Source organism: Mus caroli, chromosome 3 (assembly GCF_900094665.2).
Source record: "Mus caroli chromosome 3, CAROLI_EIJ_v1.1, whole genome shotgun sequence".
Lineage (NCBI taxonomy): Eukaryota > Metazoa > Chordata > Mammalia > Rodentia > Muridae > Mus > Mus caroli.
Window position 1 is genome coordinate 51,719,857 of NC_034572.1, and position 21,340 is coordinate 51,741,196.

The following is a 21,340-nucleotide window of genomic DNA, read 5'->3' on the forward strand; positions in this document are numbered from 1 at the left end:
TATTCGGCTTACACTTCCATACTGCTGTTCATCACCAAAGGAAGTCAGGACTGGAACTCAAGCAGGTCAGAAAGCAAGAGCTGATGCAGAGGCCATGGAGGGATGTTCTTTACTGGCTTGCCTCCACTGGCTTGCTCAGTGCCACAGGGCAAGCAGGCAAAGGAGTGAAGGAGCGAAGGGGAGGGGGAGAGAGGGAGAGAAAGGGAGAGAGAGAGGGAGAGGGAGAGGGACTCCCTTCTTCCAATGTCCTTATATGGTCTCCAGCAGAAGGTGTAGCCCAGATTAAAGGTGTGTGCCACCACACCTTTAATCCCAGATGACCTTGAATTCATAGATCTCCCTGTCTTAATCTTCTGGAATCCATAGCCACTATGCCTCAAGATCTCCATACACTCCAGGTCAGAAACTTCTATCTCCCAGCCTCCAGATTAGGGTTACTGGTGAGCCTTCCAATTCTGGATTGTAGTTCATTCTAGATATAGTCAAGTTGACAACCAGGAATAGCCACTACAGTGGTCTTTCTCCTTCCATCTTTGGGATTAAAAGAAATTCTGAGTCTCCTGCCTCTACCTCCAAAGTCCTGAGATTACAGGCTGATGTTACCACAACCAGGGTGTATAAAATGGGGGATAGGCCAGGATTTGTGTATGATGGGCATACACTCTTACCTGCTGAGCTGTCTACAGGTCCCTAGAGTGTAGCTTTTAAAAATGTTTTCACTTCTTGCAAAATTGTAGCAGTTTTTGGTTCCTGTTTTTGTTGGTTTTTTTTTTTTCTCTTCAGAAAATATTATGGAGATAAAACAAAAGGTTATTGGTGGGGGGACTCATCAATTGGTGTTTTTATGGTCAAAAATAAAATCCCTTTGTGATTTTCTCCCCTATTAGCTAGATCCTAAATTGATTTTTAAAATACCATCCTTCTCCCCAAGACTTAGAAAAGAGGATCAAGCCGGGTGTGGTGGCGCACGCCTTTAACCCCAGCACTCTGGAGGCAAAGGCAGGCAGATTTCTGAGTTCGAGGCCAGCCTGGTCTACAAAGTGAGTTCCAGGACAGCTAGGGCTATACAGAGAAACCCTGTCTTGAAAAAAAAAAAAACAAAACAAAACAAAAATCAAACAAAACAAAAAAGAAAAGAGGATCAATGGAATGTTTCATCCACTTGGAGTCTTCGTTTAGTGACTAAATTGACCGAACTGAAAAGAAATCCAGATAAAACATTAGAGATAAGTGTGGCTTTATAAAAATGAGTGATATGTGGCAGCATGTCACTTCCCAGGGAGCTGCTCCTCCAGAGACAGGGACATGAAGTCAGTCAGGAGCTATCTATCCTCTTCATCCATCCTTGTGGAATCCCCAGGACCACTCAGAGTGTCAGGCACAGATGGAAGATTATGAAGGAAGCATTTGCCAAGTGAATGAAAAGGGGGGATGGGGAGGGCTAGAGGGAGGGAGAGAAGAAAGGGAAGACCAACAGGAGGGAGGAAGGGAGGGAGACAGAGAGAGAGAGGCGTTGGAGAGAGAGGTAAAGAGGGAGGGAGGGAGGGAGGCATGAAGGGGGGAGGGAGAGAGAGTAAGAGAGGGAGGAGGGGCTAAATAGCCCCCTTTATACTACCTGGCTGTTGCCAGGTAACTACTGGGCGGAGCCTAGGAGGAATGCTAATACCTTCGGATCTGTCCTGGACAGAGCACAAAGAACTGGGGAAGCTGACGTGCAGGAGAGTGTGTGTGAGGGGGGGGGGGGGGGGGGGACAAGGGGTGGGTGAGGCAGAGAGAGAAAGACCGAGAGTCAAAGACCAAGACAATTAGACAGAGAGAGAGAAAGAGCCATTAAAGTTTGAGGGAAATGGGCAGGCTAGGAGGCGATTTCCTCCCTGGGATTCCTGTTCTAGCCTTCACATCCCACCCAGTGTTTCCCAGTGGATCTAACTTCCGGAGTCCCCAGGAAAAGAAATGATTTTGGCATCTGTAAATCCCCAGGTTCTCTAATAGCTTACCACTCCGCATCTTATTAGTTAATTTCCTGTTTGAAATGAGATTTATTTAGTTAGTTTATTTTATTTTTAAGGCACTCTTACTTTGAAGTTCAAGCTGACTTCAGATAAGTAACAATCCTTCTGTCTCAGCTTCCCAAGTGCTGCAATTATAGGCGTGCACCACCTTTGTTGGCAAAACTGATACTTTAAATTATCATCCATAATACTAAAGAAAAAAGGAATTCCCCAGCTTCTCATCTGGACCATCTATGTTCAATACATACCCATAAATGTCTCTGCATTTGCTTTCTCCCTTGGTGCAAAAATAGACGGCGACTCACCAGCTCTTTCATTTCTTTAGTAACACTTGCGAAGAGTTACTGCACTCCAGCAGTTAGACTTCTGCACAAGTTCAAAGGGGCTCTCCCTTTTCTGAGAGCTGACATTTAATTTGCTGCTGCTACAAGGCACTGTGTTTGGTTGATAACTTAGCCCTCCCTCCCCACGCCCCACCCCACTCCCGCGCCCCATCCCCCCATCCCCTGAGCCAGGTGTTTCTCCATCTCTGGATAAACTAAGGTGTCAAAGCCCTGGACTTTGGCTATGTTCCCAAAGGGTACTAAAATACACTGGAAGGATGAACCTTCTTGGCTGGAGGACGAGAGGAAAGGAACACAAGCTGGTCTGACAGGATCCTGGGCTTGGCCCTGATTCATCCCACCTTGCCTTACCTGAACTAACTGCTGTTTTTGGTGAGGTTAGCGGAGCTGAAGCATGCTCTGAGGATCTGAGATTTCGTCATATGCTATTAGGGCACATTTCCCCCAAAGTCAGGCCTGCTCATATCTGAATTACTGAGCTCATTATTCATCAGGTTTTTAAAAACAAAAAATGTTTATCTCCAATGTTGCTGCAGTATATTTTAATTTTAGGACAGACGTTTTATCCGACACAAGCACAGCTTCTGGTAAACTGTTCTGAGTTTATCTATATATAGTTTTAGAAGCTGGAGGTCTACGAGAAGTAAAGAGTACTCCAAGATAAATCAGACCTACTAAAAATAAAAGGAACTGTGGTTGGCTCTTCTGTTTGTTATCAGTGCTAGGAAAGTAATTTCCCCAAATTACAGAAAGAAGAACAGGAAAAATAAAAACTATGGCAGTTCTAGGCTAATTCCCCCCCTGGTTTGGGTATGTTTTCATTTAGTGTTTAAAAAAAAGATAAGAATTCACATTATTTTCCACCTTACTTCCTTAGCCTGACATCACAAACCCTATTCTCCCGTTTTGCTGTATGGTCTCTTCCGTGGCACAGACAGGTTTTAGTGAACAAAAGAGTCTGGCAATTTAAAAAGAAGGGGGAGGGGAGAGGAGAAGGACTGGGTGGGGAAAGAAATACAGATCATATGACATTTACTTAAGTCATATCTTATCATCAAATTATTTTTCATAAGTATCACAGAGGATCACTCTTCTAGACAATGTTCTAACATACACAGAATGCATCCGAGGGGGCGTACTAAAATTTGTATTTGTTTTTGTTGTTTTTCTCATTGTGTTTTGAACTGCCGGGGATCCCACCTTTTGCCTTCGCACATGCTGGCCACTTTATTAACAAACTGCAGGCCCAGGCTCCAGAACTATTTTAAAGACTATTTTTCAACAAGGAGGCAGCGACACTCTTTATCTTTTGTTCTTAAAAAAATTAAAGAATTTGCATGGAGGAGCACAACCTCCTAGAATTCTGAGTTTTATTGGAAATCAAGTCTTTTTAATATATTCCCTAAGGACAAAAGTGTTTTGCCAGCCTCGGTGCCAATGAGAGCAAGCTTCTCACTTATTATTCTGAGAATTAATAAGTGATACAATGCGAGGGGGCCTCGCCAGAGTCCTCTCTCCAGTTCAGCTGCCGAACCTTAAAGTGTAATAAAGAAAAATAAGATGGGGGCGGGCAGGTTGGAGCATTGAGCAAGGATGAAAGGGACAATATTGTATGCTCGTATTTCTTTTACACTTAAGATTCTCCCATATTAGAAGGAAGGAAAATATGGGCAAATGTGAAGGGCCGTGTTTTTAATAAAAGCCTTGGCTGCCATTCTGTAGGAACTGATGCAAGTAATTTTATCTCTTTAGGGGTTCAAAGTAAAAGAAAGAAATTAATTGACAGGACTTCATACTAGGTATTTGGAAAATGCATTGCTTTGTGCTTGGTGTAATTCTGCTAAGGGGGTGAGGGGAAGCAAGACCTTTCTCAGATCTAGTTCTGTTTTGTATTATATTTAAAGATGGAACAAGGAAAGAAGGGAGAGAGACAGGGAGAGACGGAGAGATATCCTCAAACCCAACACGGTGCCGCCTCATTTACAGTTGTCCTGTTGCAAGATAATAGCATCTTGGATTTTTTTTTTCCTAGTAGAATTAGAAAGTACAAACTTTTGTTGCAGATTTTCTAATGAAACCATGGTACATATTTTTCTGACATGCTATAAAAACAAGTCCGCCTGAAGCCCCTGCTGTCAGAGGCCTGCCACGCTGGCTTCCAGGGATGGAATTCCTTGAGAGAGACAGTGTTTCATACCTCTGCCCTCAGCAATTCAGCTCTGCTTCTTTCCAATATGCATTTTTGCGCCATGCATCATAATAACCTTGAACCTGGCCCTTAGAGGGTACATTCGCAGTGAGATCCAGCAGTGATTGTGTCTGAGCCACATTCTCTGCAAGATGCTGCTGCCATAGAAACTGAAGCAGTTTATGCCTAACCTGCTCTGGTTTGCTCCTGAGGGCAGGATGTAAAACAGGCATTCTGCAAGGGTCACTGAAACTTGCAAGATTTCTCTGCCCCTGGCTAGTGGGAAGAGCCGGAGCTTGTAACTTGGATGGAAGATCATATGAAACCTATTTATGTCTTTTTTGTTTTTGTTTTTAATGCTCTCTTTTTTATTCCCAATCAGACATGGAAGAGAGACTGAACCTGACTCAAAAGTAGGTTTACGAGCATGACTGGAACTAGCACTCCATACGGATGAGACGCCAAGTGACCAAAATAAACACAAACTCTCTATGAACCAAATCATTGCAATATACCTGTCTTCAAAGCCCACAGGCTCCTGATGCTCTCATAAATCCACACTGCATTGAAAGGGTGTGCCTCTGGCTTCCACCAGTAGCTTGCATCCACTTGTATCACATTCAGCTGCTCTCAAACCTGCAAATCATTATCTGCCTGGCCATGCATGAACTACTGTCCAGAACAGTCTTCAGTCCAGATGACAGCCCTATCACTTCCTGACTGCTATCCTAGTACCAAAAAATATAGGTATTTTTGCAACAAGGCAGATGGAAAAGAAGTATCTCCACTGAGTTGGAAAGATCTACAGTTTTGGAAAGTAAATGAACTATATACACCCCCCCTCCCTTGCATCCTGAGCATTTGAAATACCCAAACCCTTCCCCATCTTGTGCACCAAATGATAATCACCACAGGTCTGCCCAGGGCCACACCCAGTGTTTAGTGATCTCACTTTCATCTTTCACAAAAAGCAAATTAGGATGCAAATGAACATGATTGCTACAAGAATAAAACATGCTAGCATGTTTTAGAAAGCTATTATACAAGCCAGTGAATGGTTGGATGGGTAATAGGGCTTGTGGAGCAAGTCTGGTAACCTGAGTTGGATCACTGAAACCCACAGTGGAAGGGGATTCTGAGTCCTCAAAGTTGCCCTTTGCGAATGGCTGAGAAGCACCTGAAAAAATGTTCAGCATCCTTAATCATCAGGGAAATGCAAATCAAAACAACCCTGAGATTCCACCTCACACCAGTCAGCATGGCCAAGATCAAAAATTCAGGTGACAGCAGATGCTGGGGAGGATGTGGAGAAAGAGGAACACTCCTCCATTGTTGGTGGGATTGCAAGCTTGTACAACCACTCTGGAAATCAGTCTGGCGGTTCCTCAGAAAATTGGACATAGTACTACAGGAGGATCCAGCAACACCTCTCCTGGACATATACCCAGAAGATGTTCCAACTGGTAAGAAAGACACATGCTCCACTATGTTCATAGCAGCCTTATTTATAATAGCCAGAAGCTGGAAAGAACCCAGATGTCCCTCAACAGAGGAATGGATACAGAAAGGGTGGTACATTTACACAATGGAGTACTACTCAGCTATTAAAAACAATGAATTCATGAAATTCTTAGGCTAATGGATGGATCTGGAGGATATCATCATGAGTGAGGTAACCCAGTCACAAAACAACACACATGATATGCACTCACTGATAAGGGGATATTAGCCCAGAAACTTAGAACATCCAAGATACAATTTGCAAAACACATGAAACTCAAGAAGAAGGAAGACCAAAGTGTGGATACTTTGCTCCTTCTTAGAATGGGGATCAAAATTACCATGGAAGGAGTTACATACACAAAGTTTGGAGCTGAGATGGAAGGAAGGACCATCCAGAGACTGCTCCACCCGGGGATCCATCCCATATACAACCACCAAACCCAGACACTATTGCATATGTCAGCAAGATTTTGCTGACAGGACCATGATATAGCTCTCTCATGTGAGGCTATGCCAGTGCCTGGCAAATACAGAAGTGGATGCTCACNGTCATTTATTGGATGTAACACAGGGCCCCCAATGGAGGAGCTAGAGAAAGTACCCAAGGAGCTAAAGGGGTCTGCAACCCTATAGGAGGAACAACAATATGAACTAACCAGTATCCCCAAGAGCTGTGTCTCGTTGCATTTGTAGCAGAGGATGGCCTAGTTGGCCATCAATGGGAGGAGAGGCCCTTGGTCTTGCAAAGATCATATGCCCCAGTACAGGGGAATGCCAGGGCCAGGAAGCAGGAGTGGGTGGGTTTGGGAGCAGGGAGGAAGAAGGGTATAGGGGGCTTTGGGGATAGCATTTGAAATGTAAATGAAAAAAATATCTAATAAAAAAAAGAAAAAATCAATTTTAAAAAATGAAAAAAAAAGTTGCCCTTTGACCTCCACATATACATCATGGCCTACACACAAACCCTCATCATCTTCCTCCTCCTCCTCCTCATCAATACATTTGTAAACATTGGTACTTCATTTCTTACTTGGCACAGCCAATCAAGCCTATTGATATTCTAATGCTGCTGCTCGTGCCGACCACCACTGTGTGAATGCAGTTGTTTTTCACACATTGGAAATTAGTTTGTTCATATTGTTATATATAAACCAGTGCTCAGATTTCTGAAAGGATTAAAAAAATTTTTTCCAGAAAACCCATGAAAAGGTCATTTTATTCTCAAAGTAAAAGGAACCCCAATAATTTTCTACCAGAATGTCTTTACGTAGAAAAACTAGGCAATTTGCTTTTTACAAATTGTTCTGTTTTGTTTTTAGCATTTGAACTTTTCCCTATCCGTTTTATTTACATGAGTAGCTGGGATGGATTTTTGTTGAATGAATAAATACATGAATGGATGGGCCACTTCCAGGGGCCTAAGAATAGATTCGGGAGTATTTTTAGCTAAATTAAGTAAGAGCAGCGGCTTTCAGAGATGATGCATTTCAGATCCTCCCCTATCTCATGTCAACTTGTGAACCAGGTCAAGGCAGCGTCATCGTCCTGACTAACTCAGAATGTTCAATTATTATGGACGAGGGAAAGACCAAGAGCTACATGGCTATATTTCACTGATTCACTAAATTCACTCAACAGGAAGGGGAATGCCCATCGCTTTTCTCAGTACTACATAATCTGCTTTTCTTTTCTTTTTTTTTTTAAATAAAGTAATGGCAGTTACTTCCTTCAGAGCAAATTATATGGGGGAATGGACAATAGCAACTCTTTAGAGAAAAATCCACTTATTTCATGTCCTTAGTCTTGTTCCCTCCAGCCAGGGAAAGGCACTTGGTACAGTGACTAGTAGTACTGGTGATGCCAGGTAGATGTCAATGTTGCCTTGAGCCTCAGAGTCCACTGGTGTACATAACCTGCGGACAGTGCTTCTCACCTGATAAGGCTGCCAATAGGCTTCAGTTAACACACGTATTTTTAAATTCCTGGGAGAGAGACTGGTGAGATGGCTCAGCAGTTAAGAACCCTTCCCTCTCGTCCAGAGAGTCTACGTTAGGTTCTGGGCACCCATACCAAGCGCCTATAAATCACAGATCCTGGGGATGGGATAGTTTCTTCTGGTCATCACAGGCATCCACATGCATTCTGCATATACACACAGAGAAATAGACATAAATAAAAACAAATACATCTTTAAACAAGTCTTTTTTTTTTTTTTAGATTTATTTATTTAGTATATGTAAGTACACTGTATCTGTCTTCTGACACTCCAGAAGAGGGCATCGGATCTCATTACAGATGGTTGTGAGCCACCATGTGGTTGCTGGGATTTAAACTCAGGACCTTTCAGAAGAGCAGTCAGTGTTCTTAACCGGCCCACAAATACATCTTTAAAAAGGAAAACAAATTTTTTAATTCATGAACATGTGAAGGATGGAAAAATGACAGTTCGTGAATCCTAGGTTGCAGTTAGAAAGGAGTAAGGGTCTGACATGTGGTATTGACAGTAGGGGCTTTCATACCTGGAAAGGCTGCAGAGAAAGATTTTGAATCCTTTTACCATGAAGAAATGGCAAATGGACCTGGAGAGATAGTTCAGTCCTTAAGGCCACTTGCTGCTCCTCCAGAGGACCAAGGATGGATTGCCAGCACCCATTTGGGGGGTCACAACAGTTTCAGGGAATCTAATGTCCTCTTATGGCCTTGTTGGACACCAGGCCTGCACATGGTGTTCAGATGCATGAATAGAAAATTTAAAAAAAAAAATCTTTAAAAAAAAGTGAGTGCCGCTGGTGAGATGGCTCAGCAGGTAAGAGCACCCGACTGCTCTTCCAAAGGTCCTGAGTTCAAATCCTAGCAACCACATGGTAGCTCACAACCATCCGTAATGAGATCTGACTCCCTCTTCTGGTGTGTCTGAAGACAGCTACAGTGTACTTACATATAATAAATAAATAAGTTAAAAAAAAAAAAAAGACTCAACGATTTAAAAAAAAAAAAGTGAGTGCCAAATATATGAAGATAGACACATTTAACCTGATTTAAACTCTGAACAACATATACATACACCAAAAATATCAGATCACTTTAAGTATGTATACATTTTGTCAGTTAAAAATATATTGAAGTTTTTTTTAATGAGTGTAGATTATAAGAGAGAAATATGCTTGAAGCATATTTTGCAAATTATCTATAATGTATTGCTGCACCCTAGCTCCATGAATGGTTTGCTCATACAAGCATATTAACTCCACCCAGAAGTCTAGGTTGCTAAACACAAAGCTCAAAGCCAGGTACAAGTTACTTCCCCCTACCTTGTTGGTTAGGGGTATTCAGGAGACTCTTAACAGTACAGGCCATTGCCACTGCTCTTGGTTGCACACCAAGCCTTAATAGTAACACTCCATTCCTGAAGACACAGCACACTTGGGTCATGGGTATAGAGAAATCAAGTTGGAACTGATCAGAAATATTCCTCCTTTGCTAGCTAGGTTTCCTAGTTCCAAAAGGTGCTACATGGGTTGTGAGTTGGTGGAAAAGCGTCATCCACAGTCACACCCAGCTGTCAACCCTGTGAGTTACAATGACCTAGTATGGTAATGCACGCCCATGGGTACAGCAGTGTAATGGGCAGTACAGGAAGAACTAACTGCATTCTGATGAAAGGCCCACCCCATGGGCAGACATACATGGCCTGGTGCTACAGATCCAGTCTAGAACCCGTGGTTGGGAAGCTCACTGCACATAGTAAGACACTGACATCTAAATGTATGTCTCTCTACCTGTGTGCCACTCTCAGACCTCTCCAAAGAAGTCTCTTTGTACAGTGGATGGTGGTTAGGACAAAAACTCACACTGGTCAAAATGCACAACTGGCAGCAAATATAGATGACTGATGGGCTCAGGTACACCGATGTATCACCTCCTTACATCAAGGCTTAGGAATCATTTCAGGAAGATTGGGAGAGCCAAAGAGTAGGGAGGAACAGAGTGAAGCACTGGCCTCTGCACTGGACAGGCCTATTGTACTCAGGAACTCAGCAGCTATGATTACCTGTACAACGCCTATGCAAAATCAAGTCAGTCAACATTCCAGCATGAAAGAGGAAGGTCACAAGCCCCCACCCTCAGCTGAGGACCGGTGACAGTTGATGGCTTCTAGGAAAAGAAGGTCAGTGTTTGTAAGGGTGTGGCCTCAAAAAGGTCTCCCTTGTGCCAGTGGATGGCCCTAAGCCCATGAGTATACACACAACACAAATGAGGCCTGATGAGTTTTTTAAAGGAGGACACAAAATTAGAAGGTATTTGGAGTAGGTAGATCAGGAAGTGAGAGGGAAGAGTAGGGTGAATGTAAATAAAATACAGTGTGATTATGAAAATCTCAAAGAATTAATAAAAGTAGAACATATTTTTAAAGAATAATTTGTTTCCTGAGAGAATGGATATATTCTAAAAATTATGCTTTTGACATGTTCTTTTTCTTACATGTAAAGATTAGCAATAAACCGTCACCTTTGGGTATTTACCATGTCATCTGTATACTCAGCATAATCTTCAACCAACCTATCTAGAATTAGTCTCCATTTAGCCAAGTCAAGTTGAATGCTTGCCTCAAAACTGCCAAAGGATTTGTTGGGCCTGACTCTAGGCATGGTCAACATAGCAGTCCAATCAGCCTTGCCATACTAGAAGATGTTGTAATGAAGTGGGCTTTCATTTTGGATTTTTAAGAGATGAAGAAGACAGAAAACAGCTTTTTTTTTTTCAAACCACAATCCTCAAATTCTTGAAGATTCAGAAATTTTTCCAAGACAGTTGCCCACTGGTTCCTGTGGTTGTTGCTGTTTCCAAAACCATTTGACTCCCTGTTGGGCTGCCAGGAGCACAGCTTTCCAGCTGCACGCACGGAAGGCTATAACTCTTCCTACACTCTCCAGTGCAACAGTGGGCAACCTGGGTGACAGGAAGTGGCAGTTAATGCCACTGAATGGAGTGTTGCTGTTCCTGTTGTTGCTGTGCTTTAATGTACAAATCACCTCCCCTACCTCACTGTTGTCCTTCCTCCATTTTACCTCCTAAAGTAGAATCCATCAGTTTTAGGAAACTGGGAACCGTGGCACACAGAGGATTTTCTAGAAAGTACCAGCAACATTATGCTAAGAGTCACTGACTTATTCCTGCTGGTCCCTCTGTTCCTGCTAGCCACCCACTTCCCTCCACCCCACAAGCCCCCACCCCAAAACTGATTCTGGAGTACCAAAGAAAAGTTCAACCTTACATTCTAAATGGGCATAGCAAGGAAGTATGCATGAATTTCTCTAAGCCACTTCTCTAGTTCAAGCAAAAATCAAAATTGATGAAGGGATGTATCCAATAGCAAAGCACAGGGGAGGCTTCGTCTTGAAGAGAAGAGTGCTCTTGGTAGGCTATCTTTTCCTGAGACAACTAGAAGTAGGAACATTTCAACAGTCTGGGCATATGTCCTCCCACAAGAACTTGTTGAGAATGGGTCTGGATTTACTGGAAATAAAAGTAAACACATTCTCCTATACACATATGTAAGTGTGCTAACAAAAACCAACATCTTCCAGATATTCTCAGAAAACATATTTTATTCAAATCTCTTTTGAAAAAGACAAAATTAGAGAGCTATAGAAACTTTGGCTCCTGGATTGACAGTAAGTATTTTTGAGTTATGTAATCCAAGATGATGCAGCTCATGGATACATTAATCAGTAATTTCTATGCCTTCTCTGCTTCCACTTTTGAACTCAAGTATGTAACAAGGCCAGTATTTTAGAGTAACACTGATCACCTCAGTGAAAGAGAGTGTAACTGAAAGGGGATAGCAGAATATACAGCAAATACTTCTCTTCATACAAGAAAAAATAATATGAAACACAGGAGTGCGAGATAAAGAAAAACTGATTCCTGGAGATTTTGCCCAGAAAGCCTTTCTGCTGGCTTCCTGCCCTATTTAAGTTGGAGAAAGATGTATTTTTCTGACACAGCTCACTCACCAGTGATCTGATATTTGTACTTTAGAAAGGAGATTTCTACCATAGAAGAAAATGACACAAGAATGTTGGTAAGGCCACCATGGAGTTCCAAAGCTGTACTGCTGCGATTTGGTCTGTTGCTAGGTATTGTAATGCTAAATACTGCCCCCCCCCCCCGCCCCCAAGATCTGGTTGCCCCAGGGACAAGGAGATCCTCACATACACCAAGCAATACTATTTAACCTTCCCCAAGGTTATCCCTGATTGGTCAAATAAAAATGTCTACCACCTGGAGCTTGGCAGAGGAGAGGTAGGAGGAGTTTCCATTCCTGGGGTCTAGGGCAGAAACCATGGGGAGAGGAGAGAAGGAGGAGGAGGAAGAGGAGGAGGAGGAAGATGCCATGGTGAATCGAGACCACATGCCCGTGAGGGTAAGTCAGTTGGAGTAGGAGCGGCCCAGGCAGAACATGGCAAGTTATATCTCAGGATTATTGACAAGGAAGTTGACAAAATAGCACAGAGGGTTGATATCTGCCCAGCTCTAGTGCTTTAAGGCTTATTATAATATAAAAGGTTTTGTGTCTTGTATTTGGGAACTAAATGATCTAAAGTGGGGCAGAAAGTCCCAATTAATTTTTATGACAACACTGTGCCCCTCCTCTGCTGGGCCAGAGCTGAAATCCAGACCCAGATGCTCTTGCTTACCATGTCCTCTATTTGAAACAAGAAACCAAGATTCAAAAGCAAGCAAAGTCCTCAAAAAGTGTTATGTGTTTATCTATCTCATGTAAAACTATGATTTCCTACTCGTGTTATACACAAAGTTGGTCACCTTGGGGAGTGAGGGAGGGCTTAGAGGTTTAGCACACTTGTTGAGTGAGGAAATAAATAAAATTTATCATCTTTGTAATTTACATAAGAATTCATGCCCAAAGTTATGAGAATAGCAATGATAATTATTCTTTTGTAGTATTCTTTACAATATTACTTATTAATACATGTTTAAGCTGGGCATGGTGGCATATGCCTTAAATCCCAGCACTCAAGAGGCAGAGGCAGGTGGATCCCTGTGAATTGAAGGCCTGTTCTACATAATGAGGTCTAGGACAGCCAGAGCTACATAATGAGACCCTGTCTCAAAAAATAAACAAACAAAAAATACTTGCTTATTATTTAATATTTTACTATTTGGAAAACTCATGACCCTTACCTTGAAGGAGACACGCACAACACATATTTGCTGGCTGGCTAGATGTGTGCTTAGTTACAGTGACTCAGAGTTTCTGTCCTGAGCTGTGCCACCCTGCCCTGGGACACTCCACACAAACAGTTGTGATCTCGCCATGCCTTAACCTTCTCATCTGTGTAATAGAGCTAAGAACCAAGTCTTCCTCTGCCATTCAGTGAGAATCAGTTCACTTGAACGTCTGCTAATGAAAGACTCTTTAAATCTGCAGAGGGTTAGTGTACAAACTAAATCACATTTGCACACAGCTGGGCATGATTCCCGTGAGAAAAGACAGATTCCTGTAAACGGTACCTCTCCTCAAGACCAGGAAGTTCCTCTCCTTTTTGATGGCACAAAGTCTTTAACTCTGTCTAATAAGAATACACCATAATATATTATTTTATGTTGTAACATTATAAATATAATATTGCATATGATACTAAATTTTTAAGTTGACAAATTTTAATAGGAATGGGTAAGTTTCATAATACTTAATTTAGTATAATATATTTAAATATTAAGTCAACGTAATCTAAGCAAGTACTAAGCTCTTTTGTATTTTTAAGCCCTCTTTGAAATCCATGAATATATTTTTAAAAGATTTATTTATTTATTTATTTATTTATTATGCGTTCTGTAGCTGTCTTCAGACATCAGATCCCATTACAGATGGTTGTGAGCCACCATGTGGTTGCTGGGATTTGAACTCAGGACCTCTGGAAGAGCAGTAGGTGCTCTTAACTGCTGAGCCATCTCTCCAGCCTGAAATCCATGAATATTTTAAACTCCCAACACATCTTTATTTGGACTAGTCAAGATAAAGTGCTCATTAGCCTCCATAGCTAGTGGTTCCCTCACTGGGAAGAGCTGTGTAAGTGTCACCTACTGAGCCAGTATCTCTAGTTGCTCTTGGGTGAACAGTTTTGTAGAGTTGTTTTCATCCTATTCACTTTCTGCACTGCTGGGCTTCAGAGATGATTTAGAAAGGCCTTGCTTCTAGCAATTCTCAGGAAACTAGCAACATAGCAATAGAAAAACACTCCAGAGTCGGGGAAATCTTTCCCTATTTCTTTCTGTTTCATCCCTCAGAGAGATGTCTTCAGGAATTAATGGTGATCTTCTTCTCTATGTGTTACTGTGATCTTAAGGCTAGAAGACACAAGTTTCTGACCTGGATCTTGGCATGAAGATCTTGAGGCATAGTGGCCATAAAAAGCATAGGCCCAGGCAAGGTAGTACATTCCTTTAATCCCAGGAGGCAAGATCTCTGAGTTCAAGGTCTGCCTGAGACAAAGTAAGTCCCAGCTCCAGGCATGTTGGTACACATCTTTAATCTGGGCCACACTTTCTTCTGGAGCCATACATAAGGACATTGGAAGAAAGAAGATCAACTCTTCTTCACCCGCTTGCACTTACTTGCCAACATATCAGTTGGAACATACTTCTACAGAAGACCAGCTTAAATAACTAGCCTCATGGGACTGAGTATGTACTAGATTCTTGAACTTCCCATCCACAGCTGACCACTGTTGGGTTAGTTGGACTACAGACTGTAAGTCATCACAATGAATTCCCTCAATATAAAGAGACATTTTATTTAAGTTCTGTGACTCTAGAGAACTCTAACTAATACAGGAATATCTAATATGAAGACATGCATTGATAGGAACAGGCCTGGCCCCAAGATACCTGTGTCATAAAGAGCAGGACAAGGAAAAATACAAAGAAGCCTTTCTACAGGCATATTGACTTATTAGGGTCATCATTGTAAGATGCCACAGGCTAGGTAGTTAAAAAAAAAACATAAATCTATTTTCTCATATTTCTGACTCCTAGAAGTCCAAGGACAGGCTAATGGGGAAGATTCTCTTGGTCTCTTGATGTCCACCTTCGCACTGGATGTAACTCACACCTCCTTCTCTTGGCTTATATGCCTATAAGAGTGTGGTGTTTCTTCTTGTAATGCATTCACCCCACCAGAGGAGGGTCCAACCTCAAGTCCTCTCTTAAAGCCAGCTTGCCTTCCCAAGGTTTCCTCTTAGGAGATTGGTCTTCAGCTTTTGAACTTTGTGGAGGAACATAAGAATTAAATCCAAAACAAAGGGTCTCCAAGCAAAGACAGGTAGGTCAGAAAGCTTCCATGTGAGACTGCATCTAGGGTAACAGAGATGCCTTCCCTTCTGGGTCCTAAGAGAAGGCATTCACCAAAGGCCAAATAGATGAAACAACTTTCATATATCAAGGTAGCTATTTCTGGTCAGGATCTCACCCTGGCATTTGGCTCGTGTGGCCTTCACCTCACTTTGTTGAGCTTCAGCCCTACATATTGATATGCCTTCTGAACATCTCTAACTTTGTGACTCACAGTGACTAAAGGTCATCATGTCTGAAACATGATGCATTATCTTCTACTGGTCTACTCCTTCTGGCTCATGTGTTTTCAAACCCTTTTGGAACCAACACCATTGACTCAATTATTTTAACTAAAACCCTCTCCCTTGTTCCTGAATCTAATCACCTAAAAGTGATATCATATACATGTTTCTTATTCCTGATCAAGCCTCCCAATTTATTCTACATGTGCCCTAGTCCAAACTCTCTTAAGCAGCTACAATATAATTATTATTTTTATAATATTATCTAGTAGATATGGAGAGTTTCTGTATGATATGCTGTTTATATGTATTGTTTCTTCTCATTTCCACTATTGTTATTTACATCCTACAGATGAGGAAATCAGATCATCAGAGAAAGTAAGGAATTTGGGCAAACACACAGCTTTAAATTCTAGCACTGAATCTAGAACTTGCCTTTCATCATGAGCCTTTTCAGCAGCAGCTCACTCTTCTCTAGACTTCTCTTCTTCACACCATCCTCTGCCTCTTTCTGATGTCATTTGTATAAAACATAATTCTAGTGTTCTCACATCCTAACTTTATCAATTCACCACAATCCTTTTGTCAGTGATCCTGTTAGATGCTTCCTGGTTGGTTAGATGTGCATGTGTAGAGTTTTGTTTTCTTCTTTTGGAGGGTTGGGGAACTGGATGTGGTTTGTGCAAGTTTCTGTGGGAGTTCCCTGAGACCTTAGGACAACCTCTTAGGCCACTAAGAGGAAATGCATTAAGAAAAATCTACAAATGTTAAACTACTTGCAAAGCTTAGACGATTTTTCTAGAATGTGGTGGTCTGTAGAGTTCTTTGAAGACTATCTGGAGACTATCTATCCTATCAGCGACGTTCTGTGAAGTTGCAGATAACCATAAATGCATTAGCCCAGAAACCCTGATCAACAGTGTCCACTCTTTGCTTTCTGTTCCTATTGATATATTTATACCTGCTTGGTGCATTCCTTACTCTATGGGTGAATCATTTCACATCTCTGAGGCTCCAGAAAGAGTAGGTTCCATAAAGGAGTAACATGCTTCTCTCTCCCTCGACCAATGCCCACTAGAGTACGGTATAAAGTTTCAACAAGCCCCACATGAATCTTAACCAGCCAATAAATGACCACTCCTGTAAATTACTCCTTCCCTCCATACAGAAATCTTTATTATTATATTAAACAAAATATACATTCCAGGAGCTTAAAGGACGTATACCAAGTATATTCAAGTTATTTCTTAGTATTTGGGGGAATCCACCAGCATTTACATGAAAAAGCACACACTTACCATGTACTAAATTAAAAAGTAATAATAATTTAAACAGCTGGGCATAGTAGCATGTTGTCTATAGTCTTAGTACTTGGGAAATAGAGAAAATAGTAACAAGAATTTAAGGGAGATCTCAGCTGTATATCAGTTTGGAGACTAGCCTGGGCTACATGAAGGCCTATTGCAAAAGAACAAGAATAGATTTTAAAAATTAAAATTCTAAAAGAAAGAAAGCTCGTACCACAAATAAAGTGCGTGTTCATATTTTTTAAATATAGCTTCAAAAATCACCGTTATTTGAATTTAGAATCTTCATTGACAGTGTGGTGATCAGAGTCAGTATCTCCTATGCTGACATTTTATGCTTATCTTAATCCATAGTTAATCCCTTCTTCTACTATTTAGTTCTATGCTGTGAAATAATGCACACAATCACACACGCACCTAGTCATCTCAAACAGATGTCTTTTGTTTAGCTTCTAGTGCCACAATGATGTAGTCCACCCTCATGGACCCAGTCCCTGAACTAGTGAAGATTCACTTTAATATGGGGTTTTGGTCCTGTGTGATTAGACTTCTTTGCCTTGCAGCAATTAAATAATATTCTGGAAATGGGATGTTAGCCATGGTACACCAACTTTTATTTGTTTGTTTGTTTGTTCATTAATTTATTTATCCACTTTAATCCTGATCTCAGGACCCCCCTACTCCCAGTTCCCCTTTATACAGTTCCCTCCTCCCACTGCCCCCTCCCCTTCTCCTCTGAGAAGGGGGAGGCCTCCCCTGAATATTACCTCACCCTAGCACATTAAGTTACTGCAGGACTAGGTGCATCCTGTCCCACTGAGGCCAGACAAGGCAGCCTAGTTAGGGTAATGGATCTATATGCAGACAACAGATTTAGGGCACCCATTCCATTTGTTGGGGGCCCTGCATGAAGACCAAGCTGCATATTTGCTAAGTATGTGCAGGGAGGGTAGGGGTTAGGTCCAGCCCATGTATGCATTTTGGTTGGTGGTTCAATCTCTGGGAGCCCCCAAGGGTCCAGGTTAGTCTTCCTGTGGAGTTCCTATCACCCACAACCAAACACTGGAGTGAGTTTTGGAGTCTGTGGGTCTCTCCATCTATTTCAGTCAGCTGCTGGATGAAGCCTCTCAGAGGATAGTTATGCTATGCCCCTGTCTGCAAGCATAATAAATTTTCATTAATAGTGTCAAGGATTGGTTTTTGCCCATGGAATGGGTCTCAAGTTGGGCAGGTCATCGGTTGGCCATTCCATCAGTCTCTGCTCCATCTTTGTCTCTGCACTTCTTGTAGGCCAGACAAATTGTGGATAGGTTGGTATCCTTATCCCTCCTTTGAGGGTCCTGGTTGGCTACAGGTTCCATATCCTCACTGCTAGAAGTCTCAGGTAGAGCCACCCCCATAGACTCCCAGGTCTTATCCATCCCAGGTCTCTGGCATGTCTGCCTCCCCCACCCCTCTGCCAGCCATTGATTTCCACTCACCCAGCCTTCTGCTCTCTCCCCACACCTGACCCTGTTCACTCACTCACCCTGTTCTCCTCCCCATCCTCTCTCCCATCTAGTTCCCTCCCTCCATCTACCTCTGATAACTAATTTATTTCCCCTCCTAAGTGAGATTCAAGCATCTTCATTTGAGCACTCCAGTACACCAACTTTTAAAAATGCAGATTTTGAAAAGTTTTTTTAAGACAACTGTATGATAATCTGATTTTTGAAAAGTTACATAGGATAGAACAAAGCCTAAACAAGTATATTTCAGATTAACTATGGTTACTGTTATCTCAAGGTGGTAGTCTGGCATGATATTTTTTCTTATTTGTATTTCATGCATTTCCTTCATGAATATACATTTTGTATACACTTGAAAGTATTTAAAGAAGACAGAAATAAATTCCTGCTGAAATCTAAGAAAAGACAAATGGCTGAGAAGACCAAACACACCTCAGAATATGAACATTGAATTCAATGAAGACACAGAACTACTGAAGAAAACCAAAACTGAAATGAAGTTGGAAGTAAAAAGCTAAGTGGAAGCCTTATACCAAAAGCACCACTTAGAAACCAGAGTAAGTATTAAAGTTTCAGACTCCCACCACCAATTACACTCATCCCAACACCGATATGAGAACCATGCCCTCATGGCTTCCACGCCTCCTCTTCAGGTAGAAACCCCAGTCTCACTGTGCCATTCCAGTGACCACCATGCTCTTCCCCTCTATACAAACATACCCAATGACTGAGAACAAGCTCTACACATCTCCTGACTTCTGCTGGCTCAGCTGTGAGGATTCTCTATCAACAGGAGGCCTCTCTTGGGCTCAGAAGCTTCACCTAGCCCTTGCTGTCCTAAGAACATTTCTGAACTCAAACATTATCACTGAGCTGTCCCATGACTGAACCCTAAACCAGGTTCAACTGCTCTACAACCTGGCAAGTTGGGGAAAGCAGCAGAAGGAAAACCAAACAAAACAAAGGGGATACCAATATCCACAACAAGAAATATCACCAACTACCTAATTTCAGATGACCTAAGTCCCATCAGAAAAGCATAAACAACAGGGATATAATAAAGACAATATATCTCCTCCAAAAATTAGTTCTTCCATAGCAATGTTCCCTGAGAAAAGCAACTTGGATGACACATAAGACAATGATTTCAAAATAACAGTCATACATTTATACAAGGAACCCAAAATAAGAATAAATATCAGAGAAAGTAGCTCAAAAACAAAAGAGTTAAATATAGTATTAGATAATATTATAGTGAAAATAATTCAAGATACTAAAGTATAATTTAATAAAGAAATTTTAAAAAAAAACACTGAAGAAAAGCCAAAATGAAATAAAGTTCAAAATGAAACATTCAGAAAATCAAATCAGAAGCTCAGAGGAAAACTTCACTCATAGACAGGTCAAGTGAAGAACAGCTTCATAGAACAGGTCACTTCACTCATAGAAAAGGTCATAAAGAGAAGGTACAGGAGCTGAGTACTCAGTCAAAGAAAAAATTGAATATTTAAAATCCAATGAAAAGAACATTCTGAAATGATATGATGTTTGAAAAAGGCCAAACCTATAAGTCATAGATAAAGAAAAAGGAGGAAAAAAAAATCAGGTCAAAAGGATAGAAAATGTTTTCAATAAAATTGTAGATAAGAAAAAAGATGTATATCAAAGTGCAAGAAGCATACAGAACAGCAAATAGAATCATTAGAAGAAAAACTTCCTCACATCATATAATATTCAAAACACTAAATGTACAGCTCAAAGAACAGATACTGAAAGCTGCAAGAAAACCAAGTCACATTTAAAACCAGATCTAGGTAACACCAGAGTTTTCCTTTTTTAACATTTATTTTACTTGCATGTGTATGTGCCCAGTATCACATGTATTCATGAGCCCGCAGAGGTCAGAGAAGGTATCTGGTCACCTGGAACTTCAGTTACAGATAATTGTGAGGTCCCATGTAATGCTAGAAACTGAACTCCAATCCTTTGAAAACCAGCAGGTGCTCTTAATAAAAGAACCAGCTCTCCTGCTTCCAAAACTAGGCTTTTTGATTGAACTTTGAAAGCCAAAGAGCTTCAGTTGTTGTTGTACAAGTTTTGAAAGTTCACAGGTGATAGCCCAGGATAAAAACTAATTGAAGGAATTTATGACCACTAAGCTAGGAGGGGAGAGGATGGTTTTGTGCACGGTGTATTTCAGATGCTGATTTCTATGCCCAGACATCTGTTTGCAGTCCAGATGTTGGCAGAGTCAAGCATCTCACTGTTATGTAAAAACTGTTTTCCATCACTTCTGATTGGTTAATAAAGAGCTGATTCAGCCATTAACTGGCCAGAAGAGAATAGGGTGGGACTTCTGATCTCAGTCAGGAGGTCCCAAAGAGAAGAGGGGAGAAGAGGAGGAGGAGGAAGAGAAGAAGGTATGGAGACACTAGGTTGAGGAACCAGGAGGAGTCACCATGGAACACACATGTAGCAGAGCGAACCTGAGCAAAACTCAAATTACAGATAAAGGACCAGATGGCTGGGAAGTAGCCAAGCTAACATAGTGAGTTAAAATAGATGAGTTTCTCCCCAGTTACTTGCAGCTTGTTAATAAATTTATTATGATCATTTATTCAGGAGCTAAAAGGGTCTAGAGTGGGCATAGATGTGCCCTGTCATTATTTGGGAGCAAAAGAGGTAAAGCAAACCCCAAGAATTAACTAAGCCAGCTCTACAGAAGATGTGGAAATGAATACTTAGATGTGAAGAGAAAGTCAAATGCATCCAAGAAGGCACAGGGAATAAAATAAACAATTTCGAGTGACCTGCCCTACAGGGAGCGCCATCTTGGCTCCGGGACTCCGCCGAGCTTAGTCTCTACAGGTCAGAGTGGG